At 45.7% G+C, this 25,340-nt stretch overlaps 1 protein-coding gene across 3 annotated transcripts in view; it reads right to left on the bottom strand.

Annotated features, from left to right (window-relative positions):
• jing (AE binding protein 2 jing) overlaps positions 1–25,340 on the bottom strand; it is a 263,347-nt gene that overhangs the window by 202,926 nt on the left and 35,081 nt on the right. The window lies entirely within an intron of this gene.

Here is a 25,340-nt window from a genome sequence, read left to right as displayed (position 1 = left end):
ACAAAAGCAATTAATTCGTACATGAGTAAAAGGATATAAAAGCTATTACTTGGGTAACATAAAAATAGGTTGGACAAATATAAACTGGAATGAGGCAGGTTGTTTCAGTGTTCACTCTCTGTGCTTTGTGTAGTATAACAGGAGAGACTATGTGATGGCAGGGTTTACTGTTTTCAGGAGGATTCTTGCTAAGACTTCGGAGATGGTGAAGCTGCCGTTGTTTTGTTTGATTGTATTCGAAACAGCGATCAGTGCTGATTCAAGGCACTTGCGTGTGCGGAAATTAGTTTCTTTTATCACTAATTGGGCGTCTCTGAATTTCATAAGATGATTGGTGGAATTTCGGTGTTGTACACAGGCGTTGTTTAAGTTGTTGTTCCTACATGCGTATATGTGTTCATTGAGGCGGGTGTCGAGGTTTCTTGCTGTTTCACCTACGTAGATCTTGTCACAGCCTCCACAGGGTATAGTGTAAACTCCTGCATTGACCGGTTCGTGGTGCTTGGGTTTTGTCCTGGTTAGATCCTTTATTGAAGTGGTAGAAGCGATGGCGACTCTGGTGTTAGCTTGTGAAAGTACTTTTGAGACGTTTAGTGCAACCTGGCTGTTGGGAAGAATTATAACTTTGTTGGGAGCGGTGTTGATGCGTGGAGAATTGATGATCTGAAGAGCTCTTTTCTTGCAGTCTTTGATGAAAAAAGAAGGAAATTGTAACTCAGTGAATGTTTGGTGAATGTAAGTACATTCCTCGTCAAGAAACTCAGGACTACAAATTCGGTATGCTCTTAGGAAAAACCCGATGATGATGCCTCTTTTGGTCTTGGTATCTTGACTGGAATAGAAGTGTGTGAGATCATTTTTATTGGTGGGTTTCCGATAAACTTGAAATCTTAGGTTGTTGTCTACTTTGTGAATGAGGACGTCGAGGAAAGGTAGCTTGTCATTCACCAAACATTCACTGAGTTACAATTTCCTTCTTTTTTCATCAAAGACTGCAAGAAAAGAGCTCTTCAGATCATCAATTCTCCACGCATCAACACCGGTCCCAACAAAGTTATAATTCTTCCCAACAGCCAGGTTGCACTAAACGTCTCAAAAGTACTTTCACAAGCTAACACCAGAGTCGCCATCGCTTCTACCACTTCAATAAAGGATCTAACCAGGACAAAACCCAAGCACCACGAACCAGTCAATGCAGGAGTTTACACTATACCCTGTGGAGGCTGTGACAAGATCTACGTAGGTGAAACAGCAAGAAACCTCGACACCCGCCTCAATGAACACATATACGCATGTAGGAACAACAACTTAAACAACGCCTGTGTACAACACCGAAATTCCACCAATCATCTTATGAAATTCAGAGACGCCCAATTAGTGATAAAAGAAACTAATTTCCGCACACGCAAGTGCCTTGAATCAGCACTGATCGCTGTTTCGAATACAATCAAACAAAACAACGGCAGCTTCACCATCTCCGAAGTCTTAGCAAGAATCCTCCTGAAAACAGTAAACCCTGCCATCACATAGTCTCTCCTGTTATACTACACAAAGCACAGAGAGTGAACACTGAAACAACCTGCCTCATTCCAGTTTATATTTGTCCAACCTATTTTTATGTTACCCAAGTAATAGCTTTTATATCCTTTTACTCATGTACGAATTAATTGCTTTTGTCACTACCACTACTACTACTACTACTACCACTAGTGAACATCGAAATGGTACCTCACTAGTATTCACCTCACTCTGAGCCTTTATATACCCTCTGTGTCCATGTATTGTTTGTAATGGCTTGATAAAGCTCCTGGAGAGCGAAACGTTGCTACAATAAATGTCACATTAGTTGCACTTGTGTCCTTTTACTTTACATATTGTCGGTAATTCTACCAACTTTATTACATAGTGTCAGTGTCGCTGAAAAGTGGAACAAATTAAAAGAGGAAGTTATGTAGGCAAACTCATTGCAGAGTTTCAATAGTAAGTATTTTAAGGCTAACAAATCATTAAAAAGTAATGCCCATCAAAGTAGTCTAGGAGGCAAGATCAGGACCTGTATCTCAACAGACTGGTCAGCTAGACCGTTCCTGCCGGCGGTCCACAGGTCTGCTGAGCCATTAAAACCCAGTTGTGCTCAGGCGCTTACAAGAGACACTGGTCCAGTTTCCTCTTAAAATCTTTTAGCAGCAGTGTACAAACTTTCTGACAAACAGAACACAAATAGTAGTAAGCAGCAAAATTCAGCATCAACATAATAAAAGTCCAGTACTCCAAGACACCGTCCTGGCGCCTCTATTATTTACCCTCATAGTGGATAGAGATAAAAACACTCGCCACAGATTCATATTACCATTTACGGATACCAAAATAAGCATGAAAATCATCTCGGTAGAAGACACAGATAAACTGAAAGATATAAACAAAGTCTTTCAGTGGGCTATGGAGAATAACTTGAGGTTGAAAAATGAAAAGTTCCAACACATATGGAAAGTATAAAGAACTAAGAAGGGACAATATACAAAATGCAAGAACACCAAATACAACGAAAACAACATATTAAGCGCCTGGGAGTAATTGTTAGCTGACCTAGATAGGACTCGTAGCAATGGTTTTAAGTTGGAAAAAATTCAGATTCAGGAAGGATATAGGAAAGCACTGGTTTGGTAATAGAGTTGTGGATGAGTGGAACAAACTCCCAAGTACAGTTATTGAGGCTAAAACATTGTGTAGTTTTAAAAATAGGTTAGATAAATACGTGAGTGGGTGTGGGTGGGTGTGAGTTGGACCTGACTAGCTTGTGCTACTAGGTCATTTGTCGTGTTCCTTCCTTAAGCGAATGTGACCTGCCCTGACTAGGTTGGGGAATTGGCTTAAGCCTTTAGGAGACTTGGACCTGCCTCGCATGGGCCAGTAGGTCTGCGGCAGTGTTCCTTCCTTCTTATGTTCTTTCTTTAAGGGAACACTATATGGTAAATGTCACGAAAACCAGGAAAATGATGGAGTGGATAACTAATACTCTCAAAACAAGGGTAATAGTGCCAGTGGTGAAAGTACTTGAGAGCCTAGTCCCAAATCTGCACGCTGTCATAACACCGGAGCGAGAGATATGTGAGAATATGTAAAATAAACCGAGCGCAAAGCGGGGGCGCCATGGGCAAATTAAGAGAACACTACATCAACATCTGTGATCACACACTATGTAACATCTTATCAGAAGATACCAGAAACACTGCCGGATCAATTGTAGAAGTCGTCAAGAAGAAATATGCACAGTGCCGGATCAACCAGGCTGAGTCAGCAGGCCGGCAACAGCAACAGCTTTGATGACCAGGTAACATCCAGACAAGCCTGGCCCAGTGTCGGGCTGTAGAAGTAGGTAAACTCTGGAAACCCTTGGGCTGAGGAGTCAGGAAACACGAGTGTCACTGGAGGTGCGAGGATGGGTTTTGCCGGATGAGATACGGTACTTACAACAACAACCAGTAGCAACAAAAACAGCACCCACCACTAGCAGCAGTAGCAACACCATCACCTCCGCCACCACTAGCAGCAACACCATCACCTCCACCACCACTAGCAGCAGCAGCAACACCATCACCTCCACCACCACTAGCAGCAACACCATCACCCCACCACCACTAGCAGCAGCAACACCATCACCCCCACCACCACTAGCAGCAACACCATCACCCCCACCACCACTAGCAACAGCAGCAACACCACCAATACCAACAGCAAGAGCAACAGCACCGCCACCACCCCCACTACCAGAAGCAGCAGCAGCAGCAGCAACAGCAGTTCTCCCCTGCAGATGTTAGTAACAATACGGCCTCATTTCACAAGCACACCAGAATAAACAGGGCAGCACCACACGCAGTCTGCGCTCCCACCACTAGTTACTCACCTAGCAAGGCTGGGGGCACCTACTCACCTAGCAAGGCTGGGGGGGCACCTAGGATGGTACCCCTCACAACTAACACTAGTTACTCACCTAGCAAGGCTGGGGGGGCACCTAGGGGTACCCCTCACAACACACTACTCACCTACAAGGCTGGGGGGGCACCTAGGATGGTACCCCTCACAACTAACACTAGTTACTCACCTAGCAAGGCTGGGGGGGCACCTAGGACGGTACCCCTCACAACTAACACTAGTACCCCTCACAACTACCACTACTCACCTAGCAAGGCTGGGGGGCACCTAGGACGGTACCCCTCACAACTAACACTAGTTACTCACCTAGCAAGGCTGGGGGGGCACCTAGGACGGTACCCCTCACAACTAACACTAGTTACTCACCTAGCAAGGCTGGGGGGGCACCTAGGACGGTACCCCTCACAACTAACACTAGTTACTCACCTAGCAAGGCTGGGGGGGCACCTAGGACGGTACCCCTCACAACTACCACTAGTTACTCACCTAGCAAGGCTGGGGGGCCACCTAGGACGGTACCCCTCACAACTAACACTAGTTACTCACCTAGGCTAGCAAGGGGGGGGCACCTAGGAGGTACCCCTCACAACTACCACTACTCACCTAGCAAGGCTGGGGGGGCACCTAGGATGGTACCCCTCACAACTAACACTAGTTACTCACCTAGCAAGGCTGGGGGGCCACCTAGGACGGTACCCCTCACAACTAACACTAGTTACTCACCTAGCAAGGCTGGGGGGGCACCTAGGATGGTACCCCTCACAACTAACACTAGTTACTCACCTAGCAAGGCTGGGGGGGCACCTAGGACGGTACCCCTCACAACTACCACTACTCACCTAGCAAGGCTGGGGGGTACCCCTCACAACTAACCACCTAGGACGGTACCCCTCACAACTAACACTAGTACCCCTCACAACTACCACTACTCACCTAGCAAGGCTGGGGGGCACCTAGGACGGTACCCCTCACAACTAACACTAGTTACTCACCTAGCAAGGCTGGGGGGCACCTAGGATGGTACCCCTCACAACTACCACTACTCACCTAGCAAGGCTGGGGGGGCACCTAGGACGGTACCCCTCACAACTACCACTACTCACCTAGCAAGGCTGGGGGGGCACCTAGGACGGTACCCCTCACAACTACCACTACTCACCTAGCAAGGCTGGGGGGGCACCTAGGACGGTACCCCTCACAACTACCACTACTCACCTAGCAAGGCTGGGGGGGCACCTAGGACGGTACCCCTCACAACTACCACTACTCACCTAGCAAGGCTGGGGGGCACCTAGGACGGTACCCCTCACAACTACCACTAGGACGGTACCCCTCACAACTACTACTCACCTAGCAAGGCTGGGGGGGCACCTAGGACGGTACCCCTCACAACTACCACTACTCACCTAGCAACACCTAGGATTACTCACCTACCACTACTCACCTAGCAAGGCTGGGGGGGCACCTAGGATGGTACCCCTCACAACTACCACTACTCACCTAGCAAGGGGGGGGCACCTAGGACGGTACCCCTCACAACTAGCAACACCTAGGACGGTACCCCTCACAACTACTCACCTAGTACCCCTCACAACTACCACTACTCACCTAAGGCTGGGGGGGCACCTAGGAGGGTACCCCTCACAACTACCACTACTCACCTAGCAAGGCTGGGGGGGCACCTAGGACGGTACCCCTCACAACTACCACTACTCACCTAGCAAGGCTGGGGGGGCACCTAGGACGGTACCCCTCACAACTACCACTACTCACCTAGCAAGGCTGGGGGGCACCTAGGATGGTACCCCTCACAACTACCACTACTCACCTAGCAAGGCTGGGGGGGCACCTAGGACGGTACCCCTCACAACTAACACTAGTTACTCACCTAGCAAGGCTGGGGGGGCACCTAGGACGGTACCCCTCACAACTACCACTAGTTACTCACTAGTGGTGGCTGTGAGTGGAATATACCACTCACAGCCACCACTTGTTACTCACCTAGCAAGTCTTAGTTTTCAGTAATAGGAATAGTTGTGATATTTTTAGGGCAATTTAATAGTGTAGGTCACTTAGTGCTCATAGCAATAAAATATATACCCTCCACACACACATATATACCCCCCCACACACACACATATTATATAAATATATATATATATATATATATATATATATATATATATATATATATATATATATACCCTCCACACACACATATATACCCACCCACACACACACATATTATATATATATATATATATATATATATATATATATATATATATATATATATATATATATCCTCCACACACACATATATACCCCCCCACACACACACACACACACATATATATATATATATATATATATATATATATATATATTTATATATATATATATATATATACCCTCCACACACACATATACACCCTTCATGCACATATATACCCTCTACACACATATATACCCTCCACACACACATATACACCCTTCATGCACATATATACCCTCTACACACATATATACCCTCCACACACACATATATACCCTCCACACACATATATATACCCCCACACACACACATATATACCCTCTACACACATATATACCCTCCACACGCACATATATACCCTCCACACACACATATATACCCTCCACACACACATATATACCCCCAACACACACACATATATACCCTCTACACACATATATACCCTCCACACGCACATATATACCCTCCACACACACATATATACCTTCCAAAGTAGATATGACAGAGTTCAAGAGGCCAGAAGTCAGTGATGCCGATCAAGATCGTCAAGGAAGGCGGTTCCAGCAGTTAAGTTTAGACTCCAGCAAACAAATCGGCAAGTACAAATCGGTGAATACACAAACACACACACACGCGAACACACACATACACACACAGACACGCGCGCGCGCAATAAAAATTAAGATAAAAACTAAAAACACACTCAACACTGGTAACGTATTATTAAAATCAAATAAAGGGCTAAACCGACAAGGGTGACACAGCGCTGCGCTAGTACCGCAAATACCAACATACAAAGTAAAAATAACTAATCGAAACCGCCCATTAAACTATTAACGTCAAAAGGTTTTCCTGAAAGTTCCCCGAGGTACTTACAGGCATCCCAGTGACTATAAAAACCACGACGCCCCCCATCACGGCAAGAGAGATATCACAGCTGGAACAAATATAATTTATGGACCGCATAGACTAAAGCATTTAAATTACTAGGAACACTTGAAAGTCCTAAATATGTACTCACTGGAGCGGAGGAGAGATACATGATAACATACGCCTGGAAAGTACTCGAGGGACTGCTCCCAAATCTGCACACTGCCATAACAACATACTGGAGAGATATGGAAGTGTAAAATAAACCCGGTGAAAATTGGGTACAATAGGAGAACACTGTATCAACATACAGATTTCAGACACACTCCTCGGACAAGTGTAGCAGTCAGGAATAATCTGGACAAGCATCTCCACCAGGTACACTAAGAGAAAACGCAGTAAGTGTCCGGGGCCCAAGACTGATCAACAGCCTCCCACCAGCAATAAGGGGCATTACGGGAAGACCCCTGGTTGTCTTCAAGAGGGAGCTGGACAGATACCTAAAGACGGTGCCGGATCAGCCGGGCTGTGGTTCGTAAGTTGGATTGCGTGCGGCCAGCAGTAACAGCCTCGTTGATCAGGTCCTGATCCACCGGGAGGCCTGGTCGTGGACCGGGCCGCGGGGGCGTTGATCCCCGGAATGCCCTCCAGGTAGGTGCCAGATCAACGAGGCTATGATAGATTTGTGGGCCAGCAAGCCACTAGCATCAACAGCCTGGATGACTAGGCATGCACCAGACGAGCCTGGCCCAAGGCTATGCTTCGGAGTAGAAAAACTCTCGAAATTCACCAAATTATATAAAGAAGGCGTAAAAACCTTAGCTATGAGCAAACTGTTAAAATGTGCGCGAGAGTCAGATGAGCGGCACAATCTAAGCCACGTGCAGAGAGCAGAAGCACCTGCGAACAAGTAGCCATGGGTGAGATGTGTGCGTCCAATTCTCAATCGACAGATTTGATTCGAAGTGACGATTCCCGTTGAAGGAAGACGGCCTAACACGCACGTCCTGCCGAATCCTATATAACTTGCTGCCAGTCTGAATGGACCACCGTGCCCACCACTTACCAAGATCATATCTGTGTATATGGTCCAGGAAGTCACTAAGGCAAAAACCTACTGTATAGTGGGCTCACTGTAACTAACCTAACTCTGAGCCCCCTTATAACCAACAATACTCACTTACCTAGCAAGACTGTGGGGAAGAAATAAGAAACAAAATTCCAAGGCTCGTCGGAGGCAAGGTCATGGGGTCGGTTATCCCAGGAACTATCAACAAGTAGCTAGAGAGAAGATAGGTAAACCCCAGGTCACAACACAACCACGATACTTTACTTCTAGTACCACTGGCAGCTCACGTAAGTTAGTTTTGTTGAGCGGAGTGGTTGTGGTGGTGAAGAGGAGAGTGGTTGTGGTGGTGCAGAGGAGAGTGGTTGTGGTGGTGCAGAGGAGAGTGGTTGTGGTGGTGCAGAGGAGAGTGGTTGTGGTGGTGCAGAGGAGAGTGGTTGTGGTGGTGCAGAGGAGAGTGGTTGTGGTGGTGCAGAGGAGAGTGGTTGTGGTGGTGCAGAGGAGAGTGGTTGTGGTGGTGCAGAGGAGAGTGGTTGTGGTGGTGCAGAGGAGAGTTGTTGTGGTGGTGCAGAGGAGAGTGGTTGTGGTGGTGCAGAGGAGAGTGGTTGTGGTGGTGCAGAGGAGTTGTTGTGGTGGTGCAGAGGAGTTGTTGTGGTGGTGCAGAGGAGAGTGGTTGTGGTGGTGTAGAGGAGAGTGGTTGTGGTGGTGCAGAGGAGAGTGGTTGTGGTGGTGTAGAGGAGAGTGGTTGTGGTGGTGCAGAGGAGAGTGGTTGTGGTGGTGTAGAGGAGAGTGGTTGTGGTGGTGCAGAGGAGAGTGGTTGTGGTGGTGCAGAGGAGAGTGGTTGTGGTGGTGCAGAGGAGAGTGGTTGTGGTGGTGCAGAGGAGAGTGGTTGTGGTGGTGCAGAGGAGAGTGGTTGTGGTGGTGCAGAGGAGTTGTTGTGGTGGTGCAGAGGAGTTGTTGTGGTGGTGCAGAGGAGAGTGGTTGTGGTGGTGTAGAGGAGAGTGGTTGTGGTGGTGCAGAGGAGAGTGGTTGTGGTGGTGTAGAGGAGAGTGGTTGTGGTGGTGCAGAGGAGAGTGGTTGTGGTGGTGCAGAGGAGAGTGGTTGTGGTGGTGCAGAGGAGAGTGGTTGTGGTGGTGCAGAGGAGAGTGGTTGTGGTGGTGCAGAGGAGAGTGGTTGTGGTGGTGCAGAGGAGAGTGGTTGTGGTGGTGCAGAGGAGAGTGGTTGTGGTGGTGCAGAGGAGAGTGGTTGTGGTGGTGCAGAGGAGAGTGGTTGTGGTGGTGCAGAGGAGTGGTTGTGGTGGTGCAGAGGAGTGGTTGTGGTGGTGCAGAGGAGAGTGGTTGTGGTGGTGCAGAGGAGAGTGGTTGTGGTGGTGCAGAGGAGAGTGGTTGTGGTGGTGCAGAGGAGAGTGGTTGTGGTGGTGCAGAGGAGAGTGGTTGTGGTGGTGCAGAGGAGAGTGGTTGTGGTGGTGCAGAGGAGAGTGGTTGTGGTGGTGCAGAGGAGAGTGGTTGTGGTGGTGCAGAGGAGAGTGGTTGTGGTGGTGCAGAGGAGAGTGGTTGTGGTGGTGCAGAGGAGAGTGGTTGTGGTGGTGCAGAGGAGAGTGGTTGTGGTAGTTGTTGGAAGGATGATGAACCACACATAAACTCAGCATTCACACATTTCTAAACAATACATCACGTAAAGCACAGTCTGGTAATCCCAGACTTCCGTAACACACGTTAGTACATTATTATTTAGAATGCAGGGGAAAGCACTAAACCTCTAGGGTTATCCAGGGCCCTGGGAATCGGAAGCAATCAGGTCTGATTCAAACAAAGGAAGGGTAGCCCCAATTCCTTACATGAAGAGCCCTTCCTCAGCATTAAAGCACCCCTTTCTCACTTCTTAAAGTAATGCAGGAACGAGATGGACGAGGAAGTATCATTTAACATTAAACACCAGCGAAGGTTTTTTTTATACAGCTAGTTGAGTGCTTATTTAGCTTGTCATAGATAGGGAAGACCTAAACTCGTAGACATCATAGAGAATTGGTTGTGATCAGTTTTGATCAGAGGGGAGAGGTGGTAAAAGCTCCGACATACTTTAGTTCGTAAAATAATGTATGTTATTGTGACAAGTCCAGGAAGATTTTGCTACGCTACCGAAGTGGCTAGTTTATTGTGCACCCCATATCTATCCTACGGACGGTAGCGAAAGAGCATATGAATACACAAAGGGCCTGGGAACTAGGCCCCAAAAGGGTTAACAGGAGTACATCTGGATTTATATCTAGACCTCATTTATATGTTACAAGTAAATTTAGAAAATTTGCTTAATATGTTTGATATCTCATTTTCACTAATAAGATATATTGATATGTCACACAAGTTATTATACTGTCTACCTCTATATTCCGCAATAAGTAGACAATTAAGCATATAGTCTTCAAGATAGTGACCATAGGGCAAGAGAACTTGGAACCACCAGACTTGCGCGCACACCCCTGAGCTCATAACATATGCTACAGGGTTCTCCCTAGTTCTCTGATCTGTTCTGGAGTGAACATCTCATCCTAACGCAGCAGAAGTGGCAATATTCATTGACAGGTTCGAAATCTATATTGGGAATGGGTAGAACACAGTTCACCAAACATACCTCGCCAGTAGCAATAGTACCTGGAGGTTATTCCGGGGATCAACGCCCCCGCGGCCCGGTCCACGACCAAGCCTCCCGATGGATCAGGGCCTGATCAACTAGGCTGTTACTGCTGGCCGCACGCAGTCCAACGTACGAGCCACAGCCCAGCTGATCCGGCACTGACTTTAGGTATCTGTCCAGCTCTCTCTTGAAGGCAGCCAGGGGTTTATTGTATGGGAATTTTAAGAACGAGAGGACGTATAGTCGACTAGCATTTAAGAAAGTCTCAGTTGAGCAGTCTGTAGGCATTACAGGATATACTGTATATACCGTAAAGTACCATTTGTATATATACCTGCAGCACATAATCGTATAACCCAGATGAGAAATAAGGGAGTGGAAGAGGCTACTGTGGGAATGTGGGGAAGAGAAGGGGTTGAGATGGTGGTGGGAGTGGTGATGGGGGAGGAGGGAGGAGGTGAATAACTACTGGGAGAGGTGTGTAGGGGGCCTCAGACCAGAGGAGGCTTCACTGGAGGTCTCAGCCACACGGTTTTAAACTTTGTTTTTGTTGTCAACACCTTACACTCCTCTCCTTTCCCCTCCGCCCACCATCTGTGTTGTTTGTATCTACCTACACCATGCTACCTAGTCTTACCTGCGTACCCACTGTAGAAGTTACAGTGCTGACCTTGCTGTTACCTACACTCACCTGCATATCCACTGTAGAAGCTACAGTGATGACTTCACTATGTCACTCACCCTCACCTGTTTAACTACTGGAAACAACTGGAGTGTGCTAGAGGACACATGATCCAAGGAACTGGATTAAACCCAATTGTCACCCATTCCCCAGGTGCTAAATGATTAAGAATTTATCGATTTCTTGAGAACATAATAAAAAATAATAATGAAACTCCTACAGCAATCCATACTTATTTCTATGTATCCAAGAGATGCAGATGAGAAAAATACATTAGGAGCATCAAGCCTTTACTGTACGAAACTTTCCTGAGCTTCCTTATTTGCATAAATGTAACTCTCTTGAAAGATACATCTGAAGAGTTTTATTAAAAACCCTGGAGTACCTGTATCGTACCGCCAATACAGACAGTTAACTGATCAAAAGATATCAGCCAGGCACCCAAATTAGCGGGAATGTCTGAAATCCCTCGATCTTTACTCTATGGAACGTAGTCGATGCTAAGGTGCCTGACTGACCTTATATGTGCAGTGAAAGTTCTCAGTACATTCTCCAGATCAATTTCGCCTGCCTTGAATGTGACTGTTAGTAGTAATGATACTTGTCCAGCTTCCTCTTGATGTCTTCTGGTAAGATATCGAATAATCTGGGGCCACGGATGTTTATACGCTCTCTTCTTGTGACCACGGCGCTCCCGCTTTTCACTGAGTAAAATGGTATAAAATACCGAGACATAAAATACTAACACGATGGAAAAAGATACAAATGTAGTATAATGCAATTTTTTTATTGACAATGTTTCGCCCATAAAGTGAGCTTTATCATATATAAGGAAAATATACAAGGAAAAATGCATAAGGAAAAATATATAAGGAAAATTACCAACAGACCTCTAGCAGCTATCCTCAAATCAGTTCCTGACCAGCCGGAGTGAGGTAGATACACTAGGTTATGTGCAGATAACACCAATAGCTTTGTTGCTCAAGCCATCAACCAGGACTGGTTTGGGACCCGGCCACATGGGCCGTGACCTGAATCAACTGTGAGTAACGACCAGTAGGCCGCACAATGCCGAGATAGGAACCCGGGCCTCTCCTGTCGGAGATACAACTCCTGGGTGGAAACTGTTAAACAGACATGGCAGCCAAGAATGGGGGGTTGAGAATCATAAAAATTCCAAAACGTGACGCAGGAAACACTAAACAACGAGAAGTGAAAGACAAATGAAAGGAGGGGCGGCAGAAGACTAAGACGGTATTAAGAACGAAGAGAAGAGAAACAAAGAAGTGAGGAGAGAAGGAAGGCGGCAAAAGGCAGGAGAAAATCTTATAATAAAGAAGGGGAAAAAAGCGAGAGCAGCGGGAAGAAAAGTAAGCATGAAGATGGGAAAAAAAAACAGAGGCGAGGGGGAATAGTGGGAAAGTAGTAAAGAGTGGGTTGGGGAAGGTGGTGGGGAATCGCATTTGGGATAAGGGTGGTGAGGGGGTTGAGCTGACGGACCAGATCAACACACCAATCTAATTTACGAAAAGGGAATAGCAAACGAGATGTGGGATGGGGAGTGAGGAGGGTAGGGGCAGTAGGGAATGGGGGTGGCGCTGACGAGACGTAGGTGGCTTGGTGGGAGGAGAGGAGCAGGGTATGTAATGGAAGTGTTGGAATAACTTTTTTTTTAATTAACACCATTAACTTCGAGGAAATACTTTACCAGGGTCCTTCCATAAGCAATATTAAATGGCATCCATTTTTATGTAGAAATAAAGAATTTGAGTTAATGCTTCCAGCAGGTGCTGGAGTTTTCCTACCCAGGAGACAACATTCCAGCAGGTACTTGAGTTTTCCTACCCAGGAGACAACATTCCAGCAGGTATTGGAGTTTTCTTACCCAGGAGACAACATTCCAGCAGGTACTTGAGTTTTCCTACCCAGGAGACAACATTCCAGCAGGTATTGGAGTTTTCCTACCCAGGAGACAACATTCCAGCAGGTATTGGAGTTTTCTTACCCAGGAGACAACATTCCAGCAAGGTACTGGAGTTTTCCTACCCAGGAGACAATATTCCAGCAGGTACTGGAGTTTTCTTACCCAGGAGACAGCATTCCAGCAGGTACTGGAGTTTTCCTACCCAGGAGACAACATTCCAGCAGGTACTGGAGTTTTCTTACCCAGGAGACAATATGCCAGCAGGTACTGGAGTTTTCTTACCCAGGAGACGATATTCCAGCAGGTACTGGAATTTTCTTACCCAAGAGACAACATTCCAGCAGGTACTGGAGTTTTCTACCACATCTTCCTCACGATGAGACCCACAAGAGTCGGATAACACAGGTACAGTACCTATGTTTTTCCTAGGTGGGCCATGTCCAGTTTTTAGAAGCTATATACAACTGCGAGAGTAGAAAAAAAACTCGAAATTAGTCACAGTTATATCACAGGCCCAGCAGTACTGTCCGGTACACACACACAAACCTCCCTTTTCGGAGTTCATAGGTTCGAACCTAAATCGTTAAACGTATATCACAGGTAGTATTGTGCACATACCCTATATTATATGATAGTTGTATTGTGGGAACAAATGCTAGCTATGTTTCCCTGTCATACTTCATCCCACAGGTTGAGTTGCATACACGTAGTGGATTCTGTAGCTATGACACCAGCAAAGGCTTCCTTCCTGCTGAGCTGTGATGTACCTTGGACCAGTTTCATTGTCTTCTTATCCTCCCAGCCTGTTCAACCAGGCTGTTGCTGTCGGTAGCTCGTTGGGTGTGTAATTATTACATTGCAATTACCATCTCACAAGATGACTTATTTTACACACTTACGGAATATGTAATTTATCAGAATATCATAACAGCTCGCAGGCGAGTGGGGCAAGAGAAGACAGTGAGGAGAGGATGAGGAGAGGAAGAGAAGGCGAAGAGGAGGGAAAGAAGAGAAAGGAGGGGAAGAGAAGGGAAAGAAAATAAGAGGAAAAAAGGGTGGGGGAATAAGGAGAAGGATAGGAAATTCGTGAAAGTTACCATGGCCATACAACCACAACATTCCAGAAAAAAACCGCGTGGTTCAATGGTAGCGCATTCACCTCACAGCCGTGGTACCCAGGTTTAATCTTGGGCGTGGTAAGAATTGGGGGCACCGCTCCTGTTCATCTATCAGTAAACACACATCTACCAGCTAAACGACTTTTGTGGATCGCATCCTGGGAAAAAGACTGAAAACCAAGATAGAAATAAGCCACACGGCTTGAAATTCATGGGAGCTCTTATTACCGTATAGCTTCATTCTTCTTTTTCTTCAACCGCAACAAAGAGTGAGACAATCAGGCCAGAAATTGAGACAAATGGAGAGGGAACGAGACGAAACTCAGCGGGAGAGAGAGAGGGAAGCCAACATGTGGCGAGCCAGGAAGGCTGGCGGAGCACCACCACCAATGATAATGTGCAAGAATATGTACGTGAATGATGGAGGGAGGATATGTAATTACGGAGGGAGGATGCACAATTATGGAGGGAGAGTATACAATCATATAGGGAGAATATACAATTATGGAGGGAGAGTATACAATTATGTAGGGAAAATATACAATTGTGGAGGGAGAGTATACAATTATGGAGGGAGAATATACAATTGTGGAGGGAGAATATACAATCATGTAGGGAGAATAAACAGTCATGGAGAGAGGTATACAATTATAGATGTAATATATGATACATAATTCTGGAGGGAGGATACATAATGCTGGAGGGAGGATACATAATGCTAGATGAAAGGTATATAGTTAGAGGAAGCATCAACTTGTCCTCATCTAGAACTAAGAGACTAAAGTACTGAACCACGGCTCACCTACAGCTAGACTACATGGCTAGCTGTTCTAGTGGTTAGCGCGACGGGCTGGAGTTTTGAGACTCTATGACCGCGGGTTCAATCCCGGCCGGGGGTATGGTTTACCTACAGCTAGGTTTAGGCCCCAGCGGCCTAGTCCTAGCTCAGACCTGGTTGATGGGCTGACCAATCTATGAGTGCTAGCTTTACGTGGTGAAGGTTTTCTCGGAGGCCGGTCCTGAGCCAGGCTTCTCTGGTGTTTGCCTGGACAGCCAGGCTGTTGCTGCTGGTAGCTTGCTGGCCCACATTCATTACTGCCTTGTTGATCCGGCGCTTGACGAAAGAAATTGTCTAGTTTCCTCTAAAAGGCTTTTACACTTGTTCCAGCAGTATGTCTGTATATATGTAGTGAATGTTTAATACAGGCTCTGGTGGCCTGGTGGTTAACGCTCTCGCTTCACACGGCGAGGGCCTGGGTTCGATTCCCAGCCAGAGTAGAAACATTGGACGTGTTTCCTTCCACCTGTTGTCTATGTTCCCCATCAGTAAAATGGGTACCTGGGTGTTAGTCGACTGGTGTGGGTCGCATCCTGGGACACTGACCTAAGGAGGCCTGGTCACAGACCGGGCCGCGGGGGCGTTGACCCCCGGAACTCTCTCCAGATAAACTCCAGATAAACAGAATAAACTTGTCCTCATGAAGACTGTCTCCACAATATTATATCTTCTGGCTGGAGGTTCAAGGGTAATGGGCCGTGGCCACAGCCTCAGGCAGAGGTGCGAAGGCAGAAAAACCCTGGAAAGCGGTCCGGTCACAGACGCGTCACCGTAGGTCTGGCAATAGGTGTGCCTCGGCTGTAGATGAAACACACTGAGCAGCATAGTTAACGCAAACAACTGTGTTTATATTCTCGAGTTGCACTGTGGTGGTGATACTATAGGCCTGAATACGAGGAGTGGAAGGGGTAAGGGCGGCAGGGGGCAACACTGTGGGTTGCCAATGAATCACCTCGCTGGGTTGACATGTATAATGTTACCTGGTAGCAGGATGGTGTCCCCTGCAAGGTAACATGATCACCGCTTCCCACACCCACACCCTACCCTCCCACACCCCAACCAATAACTCCCATATCCTCACACATGCTTTGACACCCCTCCCCCATGCCTCCAACGTCCACCCCTCCAACATCACAGCCATGCTTCCCACACTACACACCCAAGCCTCCCATACATTATACCCTCACCTACGCCTCCCACAGCTTGGCATCACTCTCCCACGACATGCACCCAACAAGACACTTCACTAACCATGATCAGCGCCCTCACACCTCCACTAACCTCGTCTCCTATTACGAGCACACAAGCTGCGACTCTATACATTGTGACACCTGTGACGCGCAACCTTTGATGATGAGTTTCGGAGTTGTCTGCTTCTGGACCCCGGCCCTGGGCCAGGCTTGTCTGCTGCTTGCCTGGTCAACCAGGATGTTGTTGCTAGAGGCTCCCCTGGCCCACACAGCCTAGTTAATCTGGCACTAGGTAGAAATACTTGTCTACTTTCCTCTTGAAGACTTCTACACTAATCCCAGCAGTATTTCTTAAACCTTTCCCAGACTATTCGACAACGTATCAAAAAAACTCTCGGAACTCATCAAAGGTAAAGGTAAAGTATCAGAAGTACTGGTGGGATAAGTGTAAAATAGAAGTCTTCTAAGGAAAACTGGGGTAGTATCTTCATCAGGTGCCAGATCAATCAAACTGTGATGGATATGTGGGCCAGAAGCAACAAAATGATTGACAAGACTAACACCAAACCAGCCTAGCCCAAGACCTGGTTCCAGTAGAAAAATTCTCGAAGCTCATCAAAGGTATATCAAAAGTGGTAAGATCTTGAATAATCTTGGCCCACGGATGTTGATACAATGTTCTTTTATGGCGCCCATGATGACCCTGCTTTTCACTGGGTTTATTTTACACTTCCCACTTTCACTCCAGCATGTTGCTACGGCAGTGTACCAATTTAAGAAAAGGTCTCCAGTACTTTTACGTACATATTAACATATATCTATCCTCGCTCCAGCAAGTATATATTTAGAACTATAAGGCGTTCAAAGTTATACAAATGATTCATTGGATCTACGCAGTTTGTAAATGATTTCTATCTCTTCCAGATCTGATATTTCTCCTGTCCTGAACGGGTCCGTCAACACTGGACAACATCCTATACAAAAGAGCACAAGCGATTTCAAAGTGTCACCATTAGCACTATTTCTCTTGTTTTGAAAGTTCTCATTATCTGTCTCATCATCTTCCTGGCTTTCATGACATTTGTGCATAAATATACCTAGTTGGATAAATCTTATTATAGCCAGCTGGCTCAGTGGCTTACACACTGGCCTGGAATTGTACTACTCACTTGCCATGGGTTCTAACCCTACCTGTACCGTGATTTGGCTTACTGTCTTGGAAAGTGAGGTCAGATGACGTAATTACACCCAAGTGTTTCACCTGCTTCTTCTGAGATCTTCATTATTATATCTAAGTAGATAAAACTTATCACCACTGAACGTAATGTTGTTCTCCACCCTGCATTTTTTTCCCATATCTTCTAAATGTGACCTTATGTCTAATATATATATATATATATATATATATATATATATATATATATATATATATATATATATATATATATATATATATGGCTACCTTCAAGAGAGAGATGGACAGATACCTAAAGTCAGTGCCAGATAAGCCGGGCTGTGGCTCGTACGTTGGACTGCGTGCGGCCAGTAGTAACAGCCTGGTTGATCAGGCACTGATCCACCGGAAGGCCTGGTCATGGATTGGGCCGCGGGGGCGTTGATCCCCGGAGTAACCTCCAGGTATGTATTTTGTCTTTAAATAAAGTATCCACAGAATATAAAATATAGAGGGCGGTAGGAGAAAACAATATTCAAACAGCTTCAGGGAGAACCTTGAGTTTTTCCTGAAGCAAGTTTATACTTTTCTCGGAGGATGAGGGTCCCCAACTCAGTTCAAGAGGTAGTACCTCCCTGTGAAAAAATAAGGTTAGGTAAGTTTTCTAAGGTTCTTTTGGTACAAAATTATTTTTACATTAACATAAATGAAAAATATATCTTTAAACGTGTAAGAGAAGGTTTTAGAAAGGACTAAAGAGATCTTGCTAATTGGCCAATTTTACCTATTCGGCACGACATATACATGATTTAACAACAATGTACAATCTACAGCATACAAAACTTCTTCAACTATATAATATATTTCTACAAGCACATATACAAGGTATATAGACCATAGCTAACAGTAATGACACTACTATATAGAAAGCCGCTTGTTACGCACAGCATTTCCCGCAAATTAAGTCCTGGAGTCTACCTGGAGGTTATTCCGGGGATCAACGCCCCCACGGCCTGGTCCACAACCAGGCCTCCCGATGGATCAGGGCCTGATCAACCAGGCTGTTACTGCTGGCCGCACGCAATCCAACGTACGAACCACAGCCCAGAATTCGACCCACACCAGTCGACTAACACCCAGGTACCTATTTTACTAATGGGGAACACAGACAACCGGCGTAAAAAAACACGCCCATTGTTTCTACCCTCGCACTTACAACAATGTATAAAACATAACACGTTATTATAAATACAATAAAGCCGTAGCGAACCATAAGAAAAGTTGAGCATTAAGATAACTTACCTTTCTCATTAGAGAGTCTCCTTAATTTTCAACTTGGCCAGGTTATATACCGGGTTATATACCGGGTCATATACCAGGTTATATACCAGGTTATATACCGGGTCATATACCAGGTTATATACCGGGTTATATACCAGGTTATATACCGGGCCTCGGGAACACCCCCGGAACACCATCCAGGTAGGCAGGTTTTGATACTCCTCTATAATTGTATTAATAATAATAATAATAATAATAATAATAATAATAATAATAATAATAATAATAATAAAAATTATAAATCGGATCAAAATTCTATATAAGAACATAAGAAACGAGGAATACTCCAGTAGGCCTACTGCCCCATACTAAGCAGGTCTAAGCACAACCCAAAGCCACTAACAAAAATATTCGCCCGCCACAGCACCGTATCATCCTTTGCGGATGATACTAGGATCTGCATGAGGCTGTCATCTGCTGAGGACGCGGTTAACCTCCAAGAAGATATAAACAAAGTTTTCCAGTGGGCAACGGTAAACAATATGATGTTCAATGAGGACAAATTCCAACTACTCCGTTATGGAAAACTGGAGGAGATAATAACTAGAACAGAGTATACTACTGACTCCGGCCATACAACAGAGCGGAAAAATAATGTAAGGGACCTGGGAGTAGTAATGTCTGAGGATCTCACTTTCAAGGATCACAACAGTGCCACGATCGCACGTGCAAAGAAAATGATAGGATGGATAATGAGAACTTTCAAAACGAGAGATGCCAAACCCATGATGATCCTTTTCAAATCACTTGTTCTCTCTAGGCTGAAATACTGCTGTACATTAACATCTCCATTCAAAGCAGGTGAAATCGCAGATCTAGAGAGTGTACAGAGATCCTTTACTGCACGTATAAGTTCTGTCAAGCACCTTAACTACTGGGAACGCTTGGAAGCACTTGACTTGTGCTCGTTGGAACGCAGGAGGGAGAGATATATCATAATCTACACTTGGAAAATCTTGGAAGGAATGGTCCCAAATCTGCACACAGAAATCACTCCCTACGAAAGTAAAAGACTGGGCAGGCGATGCAAAATGCCCCCAATAAAAAGTAGGGGCGCCATTGGTACACTAAGGGAAAACACCATAAGTGTCCGGGGCCCAAAACTGTTTAACAGCCTCCCATCAAGCATTAGGGGAATTGCCAATAAACCCCTGGCTGCCTTCAAGAGAGAGCTGGACAGATACCTAAAGTCAGTGCCGGATCAGCCGGGCTGTGGCTCGTACGTTGGACTGCGTGCGGCCAGCAGTAACAGCCTAGTTGATCAGGCCCTGATCCATCGGGAGGCCTGGTCATGGACCAGGCCGCGGGGGCGTTGATCCCCGGAATAACCTCCAGGTAACCCCATTATCAATAATACCAATGGATAAGTTTTGATAACCCTGTTAACTCAAGTGCACCGCTTGTAAAACGAAGGCTAATAAACCGGTTCAGGAGTCGGAGCTCAACCCCCCACAAGATCAGCAAGGTAATTACATCAGTGCTAGTGATGTGGGGTAGCGGATTCTCCACTAAAGGGAATGTGAAGGGGGAGACAGTTCATCACCCACCAGAGGGCAGGGAAGGTGGGGAGGGACGCACCAACAAAAAAGGGGGGTGCAGGGGTAGACAGTTCATCACTCAACCAGGAAAGGACAACGCGGAACCAACGGCCAAGGCCTATACAAAAGAAACGAACCGACTCAGGCCTATACAATAGCCAGCTACCGTTCCTACTGGGAAAATTACTTTTGAGAGAAAAAGATTGCGATCCATGTGCCGGAAGTGGGATCACAGTGGTTTAGTAGAACATCAGTAGAGACTTGTCTTGAAGAGGGAGTCGAGAAATTCCTTAAATTAGTTATTGATCAGCCGGGCGACGGTTTACCATGCAAACACCAGACGAGACTGACCCATGGCCGGGCTCCGGGAGTAGAAAACCTCTCGGAACTCATCAAAGTTATATCAAAGGTAAAGTTATTTACGTCGGACTGATAAAATTTAAAAAACTCACATAATAGGCACTAAACGACACAGATTCATGATCATTGCATCACAATTAACTTCAGACAAAAAAAATTGATTTCTAAACTGGAAAAAAAACTTAAATTGGTTAGCTAGTGATTTATATATTATTCGTAATACCACCATCTTCGGGAGCTTAATAATATCTTGTATGTAAACTACATTCTGTACACTGCAGAAAAGTAAAGCTGTATTGCCTTACTTTGGCCAAGGTAAGGCTTCCCTGGTGGCCCGCTGTCCCCACACATCCATCACAGCCTGGTTGATCTGGCACTTGGTAAAGATACTTGTCCAGTTTCCTTTTGAAGACTTTTACATTTGTCCCAGCAGTGTTTCTGATATCTTCTGGTAAGATGTTAAATAGTCTGGGGCTGTGGTGTTTATACAATGTTCCCTGATCGATCAGGTGAGCAAGAGGAGGCCTGGTCTGGGGACGCGCCACGGGGGTGGTGACCTCCGGAAGCGACTACAAGTAACCAGGTAACCAACAGCAAACTAGCGATTAAACAATAATTTTACAGGGAGAAGAGGCGATTACTCCACAGGTAGGTGATAAAGACACACGAAACAGCTTTAATATTTGTTATAGCAACGTTTTCCTCAGCTTTATCCGATTATACATCTTTCACTAGGAGAAACGTTGTTGTGAAGAAGGTCAACAATGTTGCAGGTATCTTTGTTGATAAATTTATCATAATTGTTTATCGTATTTTAGCTACAATTCCCCGAATTTAACATCTGCCTCAGCCGTACTGTTGGACTGAAGTTATCGCAGCAGTAATGGTACACAGTACCGACAAGCTGAAGAATAAGACATGTCAATCTATGTGTATCTTTATTCTGAAGACATTTCTCAAGAATAAAGGTTTTACTTATGTTTTACTGCGGTTTAACATAAGATTTATTGTGTCCATCGGCCCTTAAGGTAGATTTAATCCAACTTCAGCCCCATCTCTTGGATTAAAGGAAGACTGAATATCTACCCCAGCCCCACCTGTTGGATTGAAGTCAGATTTATTGCCTCCCTTAACCCCAGCTGTTGCATTTATGCAGATTTATTTCCTTCGACCAACCTGTTGGATTTAGGGTAGATTTATTGCCTCCCTTAGCCCACCTGTTGTATTGAAGGCTGATTTATTGTCTCCCTCAGCCCCACCTATTGGATTTAAAGTTATTTGTCCTCTTCAGTCCACCTGTTGGATTTAAGGTAGATTGAACGCCTACATCAGCCTCGACTATGAAATTTAAGGTTTTACCTTAGATGAGTTCTGAGTTTTTTCCTACTCCCGGAGCCCAACCACGGGCCAGGCTCGTCTGGTGTTTGCCTGGTTAGCCAGACTGGTGTTACTGGTGGCCCTCTGCCCCACATATTCATCACAGCCTGGTTGATCTGGCTGGAAGGTAACCCCGAAATCAACGCAAGGTCAACCTCATCCCAATTTAAGATAGATTTAATGCTTTCCACAGGTAGATAAGTAAATTTGTTTGAAATCATACACGAGTAATGAAGTGTGTAAGAATGAACTGTATGCGTGTGAAACTATACAGGAATCGACCTAACGTGCACAGCAGTGTGGCGGATAACAGTACACCATCGATCTTTAATTAATACACTGTCAAACGTCTAACATACCAATGACCGGTTCCTAGAGTTATTCTACTCTTGAGGTGCGGCCTAAGGGGGAGGGAGTTGTTAACCAGGCTGTTGTTGCTAGCAGCCGGTAGGCCTACATAGCCATCACAATCCGGCAATTTCATCAAGTAGACGAATTATCTACTTTCTTGGAAAAAAATCTTTTTTTTTTCAGAAAACTTGTCAAAACTAGATGTTTCACCTGTCAATAAATTGTAATAAGCCCCCCCCCCCTTCCCCTGTCGTTTCGAATGACGTTACCTGGAGGTTACCTGGAGGTTATTCCGGGGATCAACGCCCCCGCGGCCCGGTCCATGACCAGGCCTCCCGATGGATCAGAGCCTGATCAACCAGGCTGTTATTCCGGACAACATGCTGCAGTAGTAACAGTTTCATCATTCTAGTGACGATGCTACATCCAGTCCAATACGATTCTAATTTATTCCCTGACGAATCCATAAACAATTTACCTTAATATAATGTTACATTCAATGTAGTGTCAGAATTCAGTTTCTACTGAGTTACCAATCCCATCTGAGCAACAGTAATAACAGCAGAACTCAGTCAACAGTAACAACAGTACACCATCTGAAAATAGGTGAATATTTGATGCTTAAGCGAGGCTGATATACCAAGGGGACCACGAGGATGACCTTTAAAATAAGTCACTTTGAATTTTTTGGGTTATCCTAGGTAATATACATACATGCTCCTGGAGGTTACCTGGAGGTTATTCCGGGGATCAACGCCCCCGCGGCCCGGTCCATGACCAGGCCTCCCGATGGATCAGGGCTTGATCAACTAGGCTGTTACTGCTGGCCGCACGCAGTCCAACGTACGAGCCACAGCCACAGCTCCTATGTATAATAATCTATGAAACTGTATTTATTTGTACGTATACCTGAATAAACTCACTCACTTACCATGTTTATCTTGAGACGAAAGGGGGGACGGGAGGTCAACGCCCCCCATGGCCTGGTCCTAGATATGACCTCCTGGTTGCTGACATGATCGACCAGGCTGCTGGTGCCGGTGGCAGGCAGAGTAATATATGCACCACAGCCCGACTGATCACCAACTGATTTTAGGAACTTATCAAACTCCCTCTTGAAGGCAGTCAGAGGTTTGCTGGTAAATCCTCTTATACTTACTGAGTTCACTCTTTGTGTACTCATTGCAGGTCTCCTTTCTAGTGAAGGTATTTTGCACCGTCTGCCAAATTTTTTGCTTTCATATGGAGTGATTTCAGTTTGCAGGTTTGGGACCAGTTCCTCCAGGATTTTCCAGGTACGGGTTATTTCTACGACCATTTAAAACCCACATGGGAAACTCGGTGCAAGGAGTGGAAAACTAGAGTGTGACTTTCCCAGTCTTCACCTCCCCATAAACTACTATCCACTACTCTTAACTCCACTTAATCATGTAACTCAATATCACGGGAATTATACTCGGGAAAATGACAAGTACGTAATCTATAAGAGAATTCAGATATTTACTACACTAACAACGAGAGTAGTGTTTGCTGGGGTCGAGTGTTTGAATTAACTTTCTTTATTACTTGTAATTACAACAGAGGAGTTACGCTGGTGGTGTCGAATTTTCAGTGTTTCTAGTTACAGCATCAAAACTGTGCTGACGGTTTTTTAATTTCCAGATGTGCGCTTGTGTACCCGATTCCCGCCTCTCGAGCAGACTCCCCGTGTGTATTCACCTAGTTGTGGTTGCAGGGGTCGATTCACAGCTCCTGGCCCCGCCTCTTCACTGGTCGCTACTAGGTCACTCTCCCTGCTCCATGAGCTTTATCATACCTCTTCTTAAAGCTATGCATGGATCCTGCCTCCATTGCATTACTTCCCAGACTATTCTTATTTCCTGACAACTCTGTGACTGAAAATATTACTTCTTAACATCCCTGTGATTCATCTGAGTCTTCATCTTCAAACTGTGACCTCTTGTTGCTGTGTCCCATCTCTGGAACATCCTGTCTCTGTCCACCTTGTTGATTCCTCTCATTATTTTATATGTCGTTATCATATCCCTCCTGTCCTCCAGTGTCGCTCTCTCGTAGGACATGCTCCTTAGCTCTAGGACTAGTCTTGTTGCAAACCTTTGCACTTTCTCTAATTTCCTTACGTGTTTGGCTAGGTGTGGGTTCCAAACTGGTGCTGCATACTCTAATATAAGCCTAACGTACACAGGGTACAGGGTCCTGAACGATTCCTTATTGAGGTATCGGAATGCTATTCTTAGGTTTGCTAGGCGCCCATATGCTGCAGCAGTTATTTGGTTGAGTGAGGTTTGTAGTCTCTGGCCCCCTAGACTATACTCCGTCTGCGGTCTTCTTTGCCCTTTCCCAATCTTCATGGGGTTGAACTCAAGGATCCAGTTTCTGGACCAGCCCTGCAACCTGTCCAGATCCTTGTGTGTATGTGTGTATGTGTATGTGTGTGTGTGTGTGTGTGTGTGTGTGTGTGTGTGTGTGTGTGTGTGTGTGTGTGTGTGTGTGTGTGTGTGTGTGTGTGTGTGTGTGTGTGTGAGTGAGTGCGCGTGCGCCTCTCCCAGCGTGTACGTGCGTGCGTGCTGCCTCTCCCAGAGTGTCCATGCGTGTGTGCTGCCTCTCCCAGAGTGTACTTGCGTGCGTGCTACCTCTCCCAGAGTGTA

The sequence above is a fragment of the Cherax quadricarinatus genome, chromosome 74 (genome assembly GCF_038502225.1).
Source record: "Cherax quadricarinatus isolate ZL_2023a chromosome 74, ASM3850222v1, whole genome shotgun sequence".
NCBI lineage: Eukaryota > Metazoa > Arthropoda > Malacostraca > Decapoda > Parastacidae > Cherax > Cherax quadricarinatus.
The sequence above is the reverse complement of the archived record's forward strand: the minus strand, read 5'-3'. Positions and strand labels throughout refer to the sequence as shown.